Source organism: Martes martes (genome assembly GCF_963455335.1).
Source record: "Martes martes genome assembly, chromosome: X".
NCBI lineage: Eukaryota > Metazoa > Chordata > Mammalia > Carnivora > Mustelidae > Martes > Martes martes.
The window spans coordinates 16,454,344-16,459,925 of NC_137897.1; the positions used below are offsets into that span (position 1 = coordinate 16,454,344).

General features: G+C 45.9%; 1 pseudogene across 1 annotated transcript; it reads left to right on the forward strand.

Moving 5' to 3' along the window:
- The first annotated feature begins 3,611 nt into the window (after positions 1-3,611).
- On the forward strand, positions 3,612-5,020 carry LOC308337003 (keratin, type II cytoskeletal 8-like; annotated as a pseudogene). Its single transcript has one exon. The product of its transcript is annotated as a keratin, type II cytoskeletal 8-like (transcript).
- The last annotated feature ends 562 nt before the right edge of the window (positions 5,021-5,582 follow it).

Here is a 5,582-nt window from a genome sequence, read left to right on the forward strand (position 1 = left end):
GGACACTCAGAGTAGTGGCACTTGGAGAAGGCAGTCCACCCTGTCTTTGGCCACTCTGTACCCCCAGGAGCACCTGGGCTCTGCTTAAATTACTCCCACAGTCCCCCACAACCTTGTTTTGGTCTCACTTGATTGTGCCCCTCAAGAGAAGTCCTGCATTTGCTTTTTCCAAGAGCCCTGAAAATGATCCAGTCTACAACCATCTCTTAAAACTAATTTCCTAGCATGGGGCTGCCAGACCACAGAGGTAATATGCATTCGGACTGAAAGCTACCCTCAGGAAAGGTGATAATTATTCATTCCCATGGATGTGTGTGTGTGTGTGTGTGTGTGTGTGTACCCCCTCACTCAAAGGTCAGACAAGCATAGCAAGCTTCTTTGTTTTCTACCTCAGCTAATGAATAGCTTTGCTTTCTAGTCCACTGTAGCCCTCTCAGGGTCCCAAGTTTATACAAGGTTCTTAGTTCCAGTTCCCCATCTTGTCTGCTTCCAGGCCCTTTTCTCTGGACCCTCAAGGCCCTTAAAATCTAAGCATCTTGGTTACAAAGATAAGAGTTCTCTCTTCCTCTCCAGAGGGAAACAGTGTCAGCAGCTCCTTACCATGTGGAACTGTAGGTCCAGCTCTGATTTTGGCCTTGAAATATTTTCCTTACTCTCCTAATGATGCATTTAAAATGATACCTGCCAGGGCACCTCAGTGGCTCAGTCGCTTGGGCTTCCAACTCTTTTTGGCTCCAGTAGTGATCTCAGGGGCATGGGATCAGGCTCCAAGTCAGGCTCCAGACTCTGTGCAGGGTCTGCTCCAAATTTTCTCTCCCTCTCCCTCTGTCCCTAATCCCCATTCATGCCATAAATAAATAAATAAATAAATAAATAAAATCTATAAATAAAATCTGTAGATAAACAGATAGATAAAATGATACTTGCCTCCTCAGGGTGCCTGGGTGGCTTAGTTGGTTAAGCGTCCAACTCCTGATTTCGGCTCAGTCATGATCTCTTGAGTCATGAGATCAAGCCCCAGTCTGGCTCCATGCTCAGATGAGACTCTGTTTGAGATTCTTTCTCCTTCTGCCCCTCCCCCCACTCACGTGAGTGTACGTAGCCCCCCCAATAAATCAATCTTAAAAAAATTATATTTGCCTTCTAACAGAAAGTAAATAAACTTTAAGAAAAAGGTTGGGGGGCACCTGGCTGGCTCAGTCAGAAGAACATGTGACTCTTGATCTCAGGGTTGTGAGTTTGAGCCCCATGTTGGGCATAGAGATTAATAATAAAAAGAATAAAATTTAAAAATTAAGAAAAATTTTTTTATAAAAAGGGTGCTTGCCTGATTTCATCCAGCACTTCTAGGTGTTCTGTGGCGGAAGGGCTTTCCATTTACCCAAACTGCCACGTGGCACAAAATGGAGGTCTACAGTAGGAGCCTAAAGAATATGTAAACACGAACATTTCCATGCTCCAGCCTCAGACTGTCTCAGCCTTGCATCCAGCCAGCGGCCAGGACCAGGGCTATTGTGAAGATGCACCCCCTTCCAAGTGATTCTGATGCGTGTCTCCACTTAAAAACCACTGGAACAGAAAATAACAAGACTGGATCATTACAGCATGCAAGGAGACTGTTTATATTTTGCTGGAGAATAATCTTTGTCTATTTTTCCAAAGAAATGAAACCTTTATCGGCATCTGCAAAGATAAAATGCTTTTGCTAGAGATGATTGCCTTTTGATGGTTAGTTCTTTTTATAGCTAATTGGATGCAGAAGAATTTGTTGAAATTATGTATTATTATATAGTAGACAATTCCATTTTCTGAAAGGTAAGAGAAAATAGATGTTCATCATGTTTCCTGCATGAAAACTTTTCTTGGCCAAAATTTTGCTGAGCTCTGAAAACAGTTTAAAATTTTTGCATCATTTCCTTTGGCCTGTCAGTATGCCAAAAACCGGTATCAGAGGTTTTGACCTTTGGCAATTTTGTAGCTGAATGGATAATAATTCAGCAATTTTTAATTGTGCCACTGATAAGATAACTGAATAAGTAAATGAAAATTTCCAAGTGCCAAGTACAGATACCCAGTTTGCAGTTCTCACCAACACCCATTGAATCCAAGTGGCAAAAATGTCCATTGTGAATACTGTACATAATGCTGTACAGAATTTGTCCAGAAGATACAAGCTAAATTTTTCAAGTCAGAAATTATTGTTGACAATCAGAATTATTGTTGACACAATATATGCTTTGTGTGAAAGTGATAAAAATTGAAATTTTAAAAATTAGCTTTCTGCAGATTTCTTAGTTATCAAAAAATATTGGAAAATAAATGGAGGGGTACCTGGCTGGGTCCATCAGTGGAACATATGACTCTTGATCTCAGGGTTGTGGATTCAAGCCCCATGTTGGGTGTAGAGATTACTTAAAAAAATTAAATTTTTGGGGGCACCTGGGTGGCTCAGTGGGTTAAAGCCTCTGCCTTCGGCTCAGGTCATGATTCCAGGGTCCTGGGATCGAGCCCCGCATCGGGCTCTCTGCTCAGTGGGGAGCCTGCTTCCCCCTCTCTCTCTGCCTGCCTCTCTGCCTACTTGTGATCCTTCTCTCTGTCAAATAAAAATTTAAGAAAAAAAAAAAAAATTAAATTTTTTAACGGGAAGAAATGGAGAATTTTCTTCTGTTGTTTTGACAATCCTCATTATAGTATCTAAGCAGTGTCTCCTTGCCCCATTTTGAACCAGGAAAAAATCCATATTCCATATACCGTAAGTTTTTTTTTAAGATTTTATTTTGGGGGTACCTGTGTGGCTCAGTAGGTTAAGTGGCTGCCTTCAGCTCAGGTTATGATCTCAGGGTCTGGGATGAACCCTGCATCAGGCTCTCTGCTCAGCAGGGAGTCTGCTTCTCCTTCTTCTTCTCCCTCTGCCCCTCCCCCAACCCCACACCTACACACACACAAGTACTCCCTACTTGTGCGCTCTCTCTCTCTCTCTCTCTCTCAAATAAATAAAATCTTTAAAAAAAAAGATTTTTAAGTAATCTGTACACCCAATGTTGGGCTAAAACTCACAACAATGAGATCAAGAGTCCCATGATCTTCTGACTGAGCCAGCCGGGCACCCCCATGATAAGTTTTACAGGAGGTCTCTCATTAATTCCTTGCAAGAACTCCCTGCTCATATTATCCACATTTTACAAATGAGAAATGAAGTAATGTATGAGACTGCACAACTGATAGGTGGTAGAGTTTTGATTTGAACCTAGAGCTTGTATGTTTAAGAAAACTGCACTGAGGCGTGCTGGGGTGGCTCAGTCAGTTGAGCGTCTGCCTTCGGTTCAGGTCATGATCTCAGGGTTCTGGGATCGAGCCCCACATTGGGCTCCCTATTCAGTGGGGAGTCTGTTTCTCCCTCTGCCTGCTGCTCTCCCTGCTCGTGCTCTCTCTCTCTGTGTTTCTGACAAATAAATAAATAAACAAAACCTCAAAATAAAATATAAAAAAAAGGAAACTACACTGGCTCTTACATTTAAAAAATTAAAAAGCCCCCACATAGAAGCAGCTTCTTGTGTCCTTCTCGAACCTCTCTCAGGTTCAGCCTACTCACCTCCACTCTAGCCTCCACCATGTCCATCAGGGTGACCCAGAAGTCCTACAAGGTGTCCACTTGCAGCCCCCGGAGCCTTCAACAGTCACGAGTACACAAGTGCACCTGGCACCCACATCAGCTCTTCAGCCTTGTCCCAGGTGGGCTGGGCACTGGCGTGAGGATGGTCTGGAGCCACCGTGTGGCCGAGGGTATGAGGAGCCTCACTGCTAGCTCAGTGCCTGCTGAGCCCCCTTAAGCTGGAGGTGGACCCCAGCATCTAGGCTGTACACCCCAGGAGAAGGAGCAGTTGGAAACCCTTGACAAGTTTGCCTCCTTCCTCAACAAGGTATGGCACCTGGAGCAGCAGAACAAAATTCTAGAGACCAAGTGGAGCCTCATGCAGCAGCAGTGAACAGCTTGGAGCAACAACGACCACATGTTTGAGAGCTATAACAACAACCTTTGGTGGCAGCTAGACACCCTGGGCCAGGAGAAGCTGAAGCTGGAAGTGGAACGTGGCAACATGCAGGGACTGGTGGAGGATTCAAAAATAAGTAGGAGGAGGAGATCAAAGAGCATGCAGACATGGAGTATAAATGTGTCCTAATCAAGCAGGATGTGGATGAAACTTACATGAACAAGGTAGAGCTGCAGTCTCACCTCAAAGGACTGACCAACAAGATCAGCTTCTTAAGGCAGCTGTATGACGAGGTCAGTGGGATACAGACCCAGATCTCAGACACGTTCGTGGTCCTGACCGTAGACAACAGCTGCTCCGTGGATCTGGACAGCATCATTGCCAAGATCAAGGTCCAGTACAAAGACATCACCAACCACAGCCAGGCTGAGGCTGACACCGTGTACTAGATCAAGTACAAGGAGCTGTGGATATTGACTGGAAAGCACGGGGATGGCTGCTGTCGCACGAAGATGGAGATTTCCGAGATGAACAACAATATCAGCTAACTCCAGGCTGAGACGGAGGGCCTCAAAGGCCAGAGGGCTTCCCCAGAGACCACCACCACTGATGCAGAGCAGTGTGGGGAGCTGGCTCTTAAGGATGCCAATGCCGAGCTGGCCAAGCTGGAGGCCACCCTGCAGTGAGTCAGGCAGGACATGGCATGGCAGTTGCATGAGTAAGAGGAATTCGTGAATGTCAAGCTGGTCCTGAACATCGAGATCACCACCTACTGCAAGCTGCTGGAGGGCAAGGAGAGCCAGCTGGAGTCTGGGATGCAGAAGGTGACTACTCATGTGGGCTCAGCCTACAGTGGCCTCATGAGCCCTGGCCTCAGCTATAGCCTAAGCTCCTTCCAGTCCAGCTTCCAGTTCCTTCAGCCAAGTCAGCTTCTCCAAGACCATGGTTGTGAAGCTGGTGTGCACAGTACCTGCTGTGCAGTCCCAGTGAACAGCCACTGTGATCCCTTCCAGCCTCTCTGCTCCTGAGGCTTCCATAGAGCCTTTGGGGGAAGGAGCTATGCAAGGTTGCATCAGGAACAAGAAACATACCTGAGGCTCAGCCTCAGCCCTCAGCCTACCCTTGGAGGCATCTACTGCCTTGGGTACCCCCTCTTGCCCATGGCCCCAACCAAAAGCCAATTCAAGTGTCTTTTTCCAAATAAAGCCATCTGAGGCTCAAAATTTTAAAAATTTTGAAACAAACAAACTAAAAAGCAGAAACACACAAAGAGGAAACCTACTTAAAGAACAACCTAGGATCACAATGTTTAATATAAAGTTTCATTGGCTAGACCCCTCCAAATATATCCTAAATCCAACAAGCTGTCACCTCTACTGCCTCTCACTGGGACATCACAATCAGGGACCTCAGTGGCTCGCACAGCACAGTGTGCTCTTGGGACCAGCAGTATGGGCATCACCTGGAAACTGATTAGAAATACAGATTATTGGGGCACCTGGGTGGCTCAGATGGTTGGGTGTCTGCCTTCGGCTTGGGTCATGATTTCCAGGTTCTGGGACTGAACCCCATGTTGGGCTCCCAGCTCAG